This window comes from Amphibalanus amphitrite, unplaced genomic scaffold (genome assembly GCF_019059575.1).
Source record: "Amphibalanus amphitrite isolate SeventyFive unplaced genomic scaffold, NRLGWU_Aamphi_draft 001290F_arrow, whole genome shotgun sequence".
Taxonomy (NCBI): domain Eukaryota; kingdom Metazoa; phylum Arthropoda; class Thecostraca; order Balanomorpha; family Balanidae; genus Amphibalanus; species Amphibalanus amphitrite.
The window spans coordinates 146,415-158,535 of NW_024882783.1; the positions used below are offsets into that span (position 1 = coordinate 146,415).

The 12,121-nt window shown below is 51.7% G+C and overlaps 1 protein-coding gene and 1 long non-coding RNA gene across 9 annotated transcripts in view; both read right to left on the reverse strand.

The window, feature by feature from the left end:
* Positions 1–12,121, reverse strand: part of LOC122371891 (fasciclin-3-like) — a 60,849-nt gene that overhangs the window by 41,520 nt on the left and 7,208 nt on the right. The window lies entirely within an intron of this gene.
* Positions 1,877–10,730, reverse strand: LOC122371893. The gene is made up of 4 exons (XR_006254792.1): positions 10,584–10,730; positions 5,193–5,321; positions 3,539–4,505; positions 1,877–2,817 (listed from the first exon to the last, which is right to left on the reverse strand). It is a non-coding gene; the product is annotated as an uncharacterized LOC122371893 (long non-coding RNA).

Genomic DNA, 12,121 nt, shown 5'->3' on the forward strand with positions numbered 1-12,121 from the left:
CATTTCTGGCCACCATTACATGTGCAAATGACCACTCTGTCCGTCCAACCCGTAAACGCACAACAATGATCAGCCTGTAGCTTACGAAAAACAAAAAGCGGCTCAACTTACCTCATTCTCCCCTACGTAACACAATTGAGGGCATTTTTTAGGCCATCACAGTATTTGCCAACAATTGTTGTTTGGGGACTGGGGAGGGTGGTTACTGGCTCATAAACTGCCCCCCCGGCCCCCCCCCCCAAAAAAAGAAGAAAACGAAACCGATCATCCTCGAAAAGAACTATTGAGCTCGAACCAAGGTGACTAATCGATTTATAGGTATGCAGGATGACTAACGATGCCACTTTTTGACTTCTTGTGTCAAATAAATTCCATCGATAGCACGTCAACATTCTATTTGACATTTTACAACAAACGTATGCTATTTGGCGCGACTGACCTCATAAATGTTCTGAAACTAAAACCGTTTCTTCGCAATTAACTTGGACCACGTCATCCCAGCTTATGCACGACAAAAATAAAAAAATGCTTCAGGATCACTGGCCTGAATTCCAATGCTTAAAGTTTACTCAAAACCGGTGTGGCTGAGGCACTCTTCGCTTTATCTCGTGACGGCCACCATTGTGTTGCATTTTTTTCGGTAAGCTATAAGTTAATAAGGAAAGGATTGGTGAGTGGGTTGAAAACAGCCCTCATCCTCACCCCCCCCCCCTTCTTCTGGAAACATAAGTAACCGAAAGATCTGGCGATGGTTTATCCACCTCCTCTGCCGCCGCGCTGCGAGGCCTCGATTCGTTCGGTATGTGGCTTCCTGAGCGGTCCTACCCGGAGGCAAGGTGAAAGGTCATGGCCTGTATCAGAAATTTATACGTTGCTGAATATGTTTTATAGTTCTTCCAAGGCCTTGGACACCGTTTTATTATATCGGATAAGCATTGCACTTTCTTGTCAATCAATACATTTAAAGAAAACTTGATCATAATCTTATACTGCGGCAATTGTAGTTCTGCTTACGGTTGCCTCTTTATGATACGGGCCACCACCACCTCCACTGCGCTGGAGCTCAGGCGTTCTACCCCTCCCCGTTACGGACCGGCCCTCGGGCTAGGTGTGTTAGTACTGAGCGCAAACGTGTAGTAGTCACGTGACTTTCATTCACGTAGCGGGAACGGAAGCTATAGGCGATACCAAGGACGGGCTCTTGGGAGGCAACCGGCGCGGAAAAATAGCACGATTGTAGTTTTGGAAGAATATCTGTTGCGGTAAGAGGAATTATACAAAACATACGTCCTAGGAGCAAACATGTGTTATTCCTCCATACTTTGCGCTACATTTCCTCTCTCCAATGGCCAGCACTTCGCAAATAATAGCGCAATTCTAAATTGGTAATATATGTGTACAGTAGCAACTGCGGGTCCCTGTACAAGGTGTGAGGCCTCTAGATGATATTAGCCATTAGGCACTGTAAGTTTCATCTCCCTTTGAAGGCTCCTCTGGCACTGAGAGCGTTGCGAAGTTGCGACATTTTAGGACCGTGCAGATGCTCACTTATGTCGTAGGTCATTGACTTGACCTGACCTGAAAATGCGGATGATGTCACAAGATTCGGGTTGAATCAAATACCAGGTATGCTAAGGTCCAGCTCTCTATCTTCAGCGTGTCCCGAGCTATCGTAAAAATAACAAATATAAAAGGCGCGGCGCTCCCCCCCCCCCCCCTACCATTCGGCCGGCGAGCGTTAGTTAAACCGCGCCTGACAGGGAGGAGGGCTATTTAGAGCCCCTCCCCCTCCCTACACACTATACACAAACATATAAACACTAAATGTGTGTGCAAATTTTATATAAAAAATGTGTGGAGATCTGATGATTGTTCGGAATGATGAACTCGAGTGAAGCGTGAATTGTCGGCACCGATCACCCCGTCAAAGAGCAAGAAAGTAGCTGCTAAAGAGTTAAATGAGGTCATATCACATGGGCATGAATACACTTACTATCGACTGTTCGAATTATTCAAATGTATTGCTTAAGTCTCGCTCAGCTTCCAAATTCTGCAGAACAGAAAAGACTCGGTTGATTATTGTTGCGAGATACACAGATGAGTTTTGAAATAAGAAAAAAAAATGGAACGCTTCACACCATATATTATCGTCAGCATGAATGATCAAAGAATGATATTACCTGGCGAACTGAGGGCAAACACTTGCATAATTTTAAGCCAGCTGATAATGATTTTCTTCGCGGTGAAAAGTAATCCGCCTATGTGATTGCGTCATACCGCCGCTCGTCAGGTCCGCATGAACAGGGCCAGGTCATTCGTTCGCGCGCCACCAGCGCGAGCGGACGGCGAATGACGAGCGCATCAGTTTACATAACAACTTTGCACATGTTGAGGCGGAACAAGCAAATCCGCGGCCACAGACGAGGCATCTTTGTCACCACGCACCTTCATGAACGTAGACAATTAACATGAGTGTATGCCTAAACCTTGAACATGAATCTCGAGCCGCAGTCAACGGCGGCAGAGCGCATATTCTGGGCGGGCACGCACACGCGGCGGCTGCCGACTGTGCGCGCGCGTGGGGCGGTGGCACCAGTGGACGGGCGTCTAGCGTGCGCGTGGCGGCATCGGCGCCGGTAGACGGCCGTCTTGGCGCGCGCGCGGCGGCGCCAGCGAGCTGCTGTGTAGGAACTCGCCCGTCGGCCAGCTGGACGGAGTCAGAGCAGCCAGATTCACCAACCGGAACTGACGGTCTTCCGACGCAGCGTCTTCAGCACGGCAAGAGACAGGCTCGTCCAGCGCCTCACTCTCCTCCGTCTGGCATCACACAGGGGTGGAGCTGGGTTAATACAGGCTGACACGGGGAGTAGTTAGGTTTAATACCGATCTGACAAGAGACAGGCCCGGTACTGGGTCAAACACTGAGCCGGCACAGGAGGAACGGCTGGGTCGAACACCGAGCTGACAAGGGGTGGGGGCTGGGTCAAATACCGATCTGACACGGGGAGGGGTCTGGGTAAGACATCAGGCTGACACAGAAGAGAGGTTAGATCGAACACCGAGCTGGCACGTGGGAGTAGTTAGGTCTAATACCGACCTGACACGATGGAGGGGGCCGGGTCAAACACCGAACAAACACGGGGAGAGGGCTGGGCGAACACCGAGCTTTCAACGCATAGGCGGTTACTCGACAGGCCGAAAAGGGAATGTCAGAGAGTAAGTCACCACAGGAGCTAATGCAAAAGGTAGCTGATATTAGGAAAGATAATTACTGACAGCACGGACACGGAAAAAGGCCAAGCTAGTAGTACGAGACACTATAAAGTATCACAAATTACCAAGAACACGTCGCTGGCGGTTCATGGTACGGCACATAATTGCCGCACAACTGCTATACGAGGCTCGGGACTTCGGGAGACCAATTCCCCGCTGACCCTGCAGATGCACTATCAGCCAAGCCAGTTCAACAGCCATATCAGAGCGACCATGACGTACACAGCTTCCATCGGTACCCCCCCCCCCCCCACCTAGTACCCACCTGTTCAGTATAATCAGCTGAGATGTAGAGCAGCGGCCGCCCTGCCCGCAGGTGCGCATCTCTGGGGCCGCGGCCGCCGTCAGCTGTTGTGGTGTCCCCAAACTAGCTGCCGCCGTAGCCAAAACAAGGCTCTTGTGGGCCTCGTAGCCGGCGACCAAGATCGCCACCATGTCGTCGCGTTCGACATCGTGGGCCGCGCCGACGATGTTTCCCCGCGCACGGAGCCGGAGGCCGTAAAAGCACGGACACTCCAGCAACACGTGCGCCTAATGGTCTGCTGCTTCGCTGCAGACCAGGCAGCGGCCTGTTGGACATTCGGTGTCACTGCTGACTGCACTGGGCGCACTGGGACGTTGGACTTCTTTCAATCCGGTGGAGATGCTGCCCCGATCATCCCCAGTGGCCCGACCAGCGCTGATAAGTGTAACAGCCTTCTCCCTGGTAGCAGCTCGGACCGGGGCGGGGGCGCCGTGAGCTCCGCGCGCGCACTGGAGCAGAAGCGGCCCGCCGGGACCCATATGTCCCAGTCGTCTCCATCTGGTAGCGGCTTGGACCGGGGCGGGGGCGCGGTGAGCTCCGCGCGCGCACTGGAGCAGAAGCGGCCCGCCGGAACCCGTATAATCCAGTCGTCTCCATCTGGTAAGCGGAGCAGGGAGCCACCGCCGCCAAACCATCCTCCGCCGGCCCGTCCGAACAGATCCAGACGGCCTCATCCGGCAGCTCCCGGATGCATTCCTCCGCGCAGCACGGCCACTACAGATGCTGCGAGGCTGGCCCGCGGGCCGACTGCCATCTGGACGCGCACGCGCAACGGCGGCGCCAGAGAGCTGCTGTGTAGGAACTCGCCCGTCGGCCAGCTGGACGGAGTCAGAGCAGCCAGATTCACCAACCGGAACTGACGGTCTTCCGACGCAGCGTCTTCAGCACGGCAAGAGACAGGCTCGTCCAGCGCCTCACTCTCCTCCGTCTGGCATCACACAGGGGTGGAGCTGGGTTAATACAGGCTGACACGGGGAGTAGTTAGGTTTAATACCGATCTGACAAGAGACAGGGTACTGGGTCAAACACTGAGCCGACACAGGAGGAACGGCTGGGTCGAACACCGAGCTGACAAGGGGTGGGGGCTGGGTCAAATACCGATCTGACACGGGGAGGGGTCTGGGTAAGACATCAGGCTGACACAGAAGAGAGGTTAGATCGAACACCGAGCTGGCACGTGGGAGTAGTTAGGTCAAATACCGACCTGACACGGGGATTGGACTGGGTCAAAGTTTAGACGTTTCTGTCACTGGCGGTGGACCTGCACGTCGCCCTCCCCGTCGGCGCCCACCTTCGGGACCAAGGCCGTAGCCAGCTCGGCCAGCTCCAGGTCACCCTTGACATTCTATAGCTTAATCTGAACACCAGAACACACAGGTCAGGTCAATTATCAGTATTTTGAGTAAATCAATAACATTTTACCAGTTTCCCACGCATTTACTTTGATGCACCATAAGAAGCGGCGGTTGCTGTGCACTAACGTTTTCCCTGTAACTACCCCCCCCCCCCAACACACACACACACAGGCCTGTACCTTCCTGCCGTCCTCTCTTTAGTTCTTGTGTGCGGGTTCCCTCGTCCGTAGCAAGCCCCCCCCCCCCCAGACCCGACACACCTGTATCCGATGGGCGTCCGAGCGCGAGACTGTTGGTGATGGCGACGGGTCGCCTGTACGAGCGCGCGCGAACAGTTTTTCTCTGGAATCCCTTGTGCACTGAAGGTTCGTTTTTCTGGAGGTCGCATCCTGCAACGAGGAAAAAAATGTTAAAGAATAGCAAAATCCCAAGGGATGATGCATTACTTACCTATATGGCGGGCATCACCATACAGTTATGAAAATGCCATCAACAGTTAACTGTCAAAAATGGAAATATGGCTTATGTGGCCTGCATCACTATGTTGTCATGAAAATGCCATCAAAATTCAAACATGACCATTGACCTTGAGTCTGAGTAGGTATCTTTGTACCGGGCATGAGCCTGAGTTTCTGCTTAGCCTGAATACTCTGAAACTGGGCTTCAGCCTCTTGGGCTCGGCTGGGCTCTTTGACAAAAGCTTATCACATGAGCAAGTCTCTGACTGAACCGGTCAGCGGTCTATTCAACTCAATGTGCTATAAATTGAAAATTTTGATGGAAAACAACATGTAGTTCCATTGATATTTCACTTTTTTGGATCATTTACCTTTCTGTTCTCACAAACCGGAGCTGAGTTTTACATAGGCGTGGGGACAGGGGGGAAAGGGGGCGACCGGAGGGCCATGCCCCCCCCCCCCCCACTTTCGGAGGTGGGGGGGGGGCAGCAATGTTAACTCCCCCCACTTTTTGATGAACTTTTGCGCCTGTATATACCACTCGGCACCCTGAACAGTGAACACCAAAACTTGACGATTCTTCAGGTTCGGCTTCCCTTCGAAATTCGATGAAGATTTCCTTTTTGTATCTACAGCGTTAAAGTTAATGAGCGCAAATTTCCTTCACTCAATGTAGGAAACCATATCAGAAGCAACAAAAGAGAGGGCTGTTGGCAGTATTACGTTGAATACGAGGCGAGGCGTATGATAGCAGTGAAAGAAAAGATTAGACAACAGTGGCCAGAGGACCGAAAAACCCATGCTTTGCTGCAAATAAAATAAAAATAAATCTGCTTTGCTGAGCCGAACGCATTGAAAATTGCAGATGCTTTCATCACACTGTCATCATCATATCTCCATCAAAAGTTACTGTCAAAAACTTATGGTGAGCATTGGTGAGATTTCTGGTGACCTCTAGGCTCTACAGTCTACAGGCTTCTGCACACACTGCTAGGGGCCATGCTGGTCACTGAGGAGCCACGCTTGTCAGTGCCCTTACGCCGGTCTCTAAGAGCTCCAAGTGGTCGATCTCTGAGGATCCCACGCAGTCTTTGGAGGCTTCACGTCGGCCCCCTGGTTCTTAGGTCATTAAGGACTAAGCTGGTCCATTTTAAGCCTCAGCAGTCAGTATAGGTCTAAGAGCCTCAGGTTGCCCCAACGGAGTCAATATCGATCTCTTAGGGGCCCTTTGCTGGTTGAGAGCTGATGCCCTAAGCTTTAAGAGGTCCCAACTCGAGTTATGACACCTGCTCTGGCCCCTGATGGCTCCATGTCGTCCTCAGAGGCCTCACTCCGACCTCTGAGGTCTCATGCTGGCCTTTGAAGGCCCCATACGAACAGATGAACCCACGCTGGCCTCAGGGCCCTACGAACGATGGCCTTAAGAGGCCCCTGCTGACCTCATGGAACCCAGGGAACATCTAGAAGCCTATACCGGCCTTTGAAGGCCTCGTGCCGGCCTCTAAGGGTCTTCTCCGAGGGCCCAGTTCTGCACAAGGGCTTAAAACGGCTGGCGAGGTCCTCGAGATCGCCTCTGATGGTTTCTGAGGGCTTAGCCGTAGGAGGACCGAGGAGAGCAATTAGATGCATCGAGAGTATTCCGATAGGGTTTTGGTAGAAGGGATGTAACTACCTGACATAATGACATAAATGACCGTGAATTGATCGACCTAGCGGCTGAGGAGATCTCTAAAAATAAGCCTCCAGGCTCTAAACAAGCCTAAAAATACATCACTTGAGCGGATCAACATTGACACCCATGACTTTCCACGTGGCACGGCAAGGGCCGGGCCGGAAGTTGCGGGGTCACAAAAATAGGTGGAGCGGTGTGTTCGAGACTGGCGGGTGCCAGCGAGGGCCGGGCAGCGGAGCAGCACGTGCTCCAGGACATAAAACTCTTCTCGGCACACGGCGCAGAGCGCCGCGGGGCACCGCTTGTCCAGGCACTGTTGGCCTGCCGCGGAGGGGAGACGGCCGATTTGGTGTACGTACTGGAGCGAGCGGCCCCAGTGGCCTGCCCTCATGTGGTGCACCGAAACGGCGTCCCCCCGGTCCTCTCAAAGGATGGGGACTGCTGCGTGCTCCCGAAGAGTGGCTTGAATAGTGACTCGGACCAGTTGCTGCACCATTGACGCGAGGCCTCCCGGCGTCCCAGAAGACCCTGCTAGGAGCCGCCATCTGGACCGAACTAGCGGCCCTGGCCGGTCCGTCCCGCCGGATCCACCTGCAGTGGGTGCCGTCCCATTGCGGCGTCGACGGTAACGAGCGCGCCGGCCAGATCGCCAAGGAGGCGGCCGCGCTCCCCCAGGCGGCGGTCCCGGTGGACGTCGCTACCGCCCACCGTGCGGCCGTTAGAATGGCCCGCGACCGCACCACCGCCGTCTGGCCGGAGGGCTGGTACCGGACCCTGATGGGGAACCGGCTGCCGCTACCGGTCGCGACGGGGGACAGATCGTCGGCCGTCGACGTCCATCAACTCCGCGCGGGCCACTGGTCAGGATCCCGCCAATACCTTCACCATATTGGACGGAACTCTTCCGAAGATTGCCGCCAGTGCCCTGACTGTGCCCTGACTGTGCGGCGGGCCGGTGCACCGTGTGCCGGGAGGAGGCCGACACGCCCCGGCACCTCTTCTTCCGGTGCCCGGCCCTCATGGGCTGGCGTCTCCGGAGGTACGGGACGATTTTCCCGAGCCCGGAAGACGTCCGCGACGACGGAGAGGTGGCGGCCCTGGCGGCCGCCGTGAGGGACCTCCAGAGCCGCACGGCTACACCGCGGTAACGCGGCTGGAGGGAACAACAACAACAACAACAACAACAAGGCCGCACAATGAACCGCCCGGGTAGCGAGCGGGCGTCCGAGGGCGGGGCGACCGCTTGTTTCGCCACGTCGTTCGTGCTCTCATTCCCCTCGATCCTGCAGTGGGCAGGAGCCTGGAACCCACTGCAGGATTACTTCACGACGCTCGGCCATGTTTAACAAGGTCTTCCATGCCTATCTCCGCGCCGAGGGTGGAGGCCTCACCTGGGCGGAAGCTCCTCCCCTGAATAGACTCAGGGCGGCTCGCAAGTCGAAGCACACGACGACCGAGGCGGGGGACGTCCCATCCCAAACCCTCTCCAGAGCCGCCCGCAGGTGAATCTGCTGCTAGACTGACAAGCGTGGCGAAAAATTCGGTGACCGCCATTCGCCGAAAAAATTCTGCGGCCGCCCTGCTCCGAAAACTTGCGGCCGCCATGCGCTGAATTCGACGCATGCGAAGTTACGCCGGAGCTGAAATTTTCGGCGCAATCCCCGCCACCACGCCGGACATATTCGGCATCACGTGTATTGTTTTCCAGTCTGGCAACAGGAACGGAAAAATTATAGTCATTTGATGTTTCAACTGGATGAATTGCTTTGAAATGTCCAAGGAAGTGGCCCTTGAAAGCCGCTCTTCTGTAAAACTAACTGGCGCAGTTTAGAAGCTACTTGACAGTTGCCACAGCCAAGTTGATTTCAATTTTCAAATTTGCGGAATTTTAGCTCAAAATTAGGTAGGTAGATGTGGTAGGTATAGATTAATATTTGTGGTTCTCATTGCAATGTCAACCTGCAGATTTTACAGCATTAAGTGTTTCTGCTTTTTATGACACAGATGCTGGGTGAAGATGAGTAAATTCACAAAAGAGAGGAAACACTTTGACCAGAGCATGGCCATGGACATTCACCTAAGTTACAAGCTTGCATTTCATACAAGGCTATTGTGCCTTTTCAGTAACAGCAGCAGGTCAGCAAACTCATCCACCAACTGTGCCCCTGCAACTGGGGGAAGCAGGGAAATGAAGTGTGACTAATGGTTGTGACAAAGCCTATCTATTCATCTGAGTCTGTCTCAGCTGAGTCTTCATGGGTGGAAGCACTAATAGTCATGCAATGTCTGTAACTGTTATGAGGTAAAACAGTAGCTGCAATGTTGGATTATATACAAAATACATACCTATGAGGCAGAAAAAAAGAAATCTGCCAAGTTAAATGCAAATAATTTTATAAAAAGGTAAATATAATCAACCATGGTGATCAACCATGTCTATGAATATAGAAAATTGACAGAAGTCAAAGCAAGGTTGTCAAACAGCACAGCTGCCACATACCAAAAATACTCTATTAATTCAGATTTAAAAATGGATACACCCATAAATGATCACATTGATACATGCTTATGCAATCTCCAAATTAACATTGCCATACAATGTCCAGCAAAAATCCGCAGCATAGGTACCTATCAAAATTAGGTGCCGGGGACCCCAAAAGCCTTAAAACTATCAATTGACACCACAGGCAAAGTTTTAGGATTTTATAATTTATAAAACAATGTATGATTTTTCCCCTTTATCATAAAGACCACAGGCCAGCCAATGACCATGCACAACAACACAATTGGACAGTGATGAAATTTAACCATACCTCTGGGAAAAAAATCACATATTCATTGCTCTAATCTACACTGGATATTACCTTTAAAAAAATTGAGCCAAGATGGTCTAGAACCCTACCAACCAGGACTTCGGAAATGGCATTCGGAATTATGTAGGAATTGTCGGAATTATGTGTAGGCACTACACATGGCTAGTTTATTATTTCTTGACAATAAAATGGCTAATAACATTTTCTTTTGTAATCAGCTAGATCAGCACCACTGATAGGCAATATAACATCTATATATAAAAGTAAATGAACACTCAGTAGCTGGCAACGCTGCAGACTTGTGCCGTCTGCAGTGTTTAACTTTGTGACTCTGCGTAAGAGGTTGGTAAATTGATTGATTTTCCCCAAATATTCCAAACTGACTTTGGAGCATAAGCAAGATAATGCTGTTCTTGCAACAAAACTAGATTTTAAGGATTCATAACTGTGACTGTGACTGTCTTGAGCAGGCTCAGCTCAACAGCCCCTATTTGAGTAGAAATATAGAACAGCATGTCAATATATTGACAGTGGTAGTCTATTTATTATAAGGAAAAGGTCATCTCATTCAAGCACAGGAAAATCAAGCTTGACAAACATGGCATGCCTAAATCTAATGCTGTGGCCATGCTCTTGGGCTTAGAAAAGTGGGGCAACAATACAAAATACCAAAATACATAGTAGTATGCCATACAGCCGAATGCTTACCTTTCTATTTCCACCCATCGTTATCCACTCGCCTAGAGCACAATCCAAACGCCAACCAAACGCGACACGACTCTTCCAACACAGAAAAACGCACATGGAAATTGCCGCGAGAACTTTCTCGGCGCCGCCGACGTTGCTTACCAACGGCTTCAAGCCTTGCAACAGCTGACGATTAGCGAGAACTGACTTCTTTTCATGGACGACCAATCAGAACCGGTCTTACAAAAATGCCAACCAATCAAAATGTCGCTCTAAAAGGGCGATGCTATCGCCACGTGGTGGTGAAAAAACACACTAATCTAGGATAGCATTTTACATAGGAGTATTCTCAAGGACGAACGGGCGCGTCCATGGATTTCGGATGATTGGTATATCGCTTCATCGTCCATGATAATGCCCGGAACTGCTATTAGGAATTCATGGACAGCGAGACGTCCATGCAATCCCAGCCGTCCACGTTAATACCCTAAAAACCGCAAATTGTCCATGGGTTTACAACATTTCAAGCACACGCTAGATTATGGACACTTCACTATGGCGAATTGAAAGCGACCAGGGGCGATAGTCGCATTTGCCTCATGTTCGGCGGAAATCGGTAAGTTCCAACATATGCGCAACATTTTCTATATTTGGGTACGATGACGTCGTCAGCGTACCCATTTTTGGAAGGTGCGTACCCATATATAGAAAATCCTTCCAAAAATGGAAGGCTTTCTAAAAATGGAAGATTTGACCACAGTTTCCCCGACTGATATGGGTTTGGGTGGCTGGATACAGAGGCCCACAGGGGCGTGGCAATGACAGAGCTCGACCAGCGGCGACGCCCGCGTCCGTCGTCATGGAAACGGACACAAAACAGCTGGTGCATTCAGCCACCGACTGAGTCATCGCTGTCACGGCATGGCTGCCCGCCCGCGAGGGGCAAAAGGTCCGCTAATGGGATAATGGCCGCTCGAGGGACGGGTGGGGGAGTTGGGGGGGGGGAGGGGGAGACACGCCAGGGACGGGCGGCTGGAACCAGCGAGGCAGCTGCTGTTTTCAAACCTGAGTGAAGCGGGACTGAATGGACGATTCCACGTCCATTCGACTCGGAGATCGGCGTTGAGCGGACGCAAAAGCGCACAATGTGCAGCTCGCAAAATCAAAAACATGTGGCATTGTCCGTGCCCCCTCTCCATAACGCCCCCGCTTTTGATTAGGTATTCCATCGATTTTCTGTCAATCATAACTGTCGCACAGCAAAGTACTGTGGTATACAGATATTTATGCTCACAAAAATAAGCGGTACACAGAAACCTTCAACCTACGTCCTAATGACAATCAGCTCACATTTAACAAATGTCACTACATTGTGGTCACTCTACCAAAAGAGCTACCGAAGATTATAATAGAGCTACCGCGCGGCGCTCCGACGCTTCATCCGTGGGGGAGGGGGGGAGGGAGAGATGGGGAGGGAAGGGAAGAGGGGAGGTGACCCCGACGGTAGGTATGTCAAGAATGCAGCCTCCAGACCTGTCGGGTCAATAGGAATCCGGAAG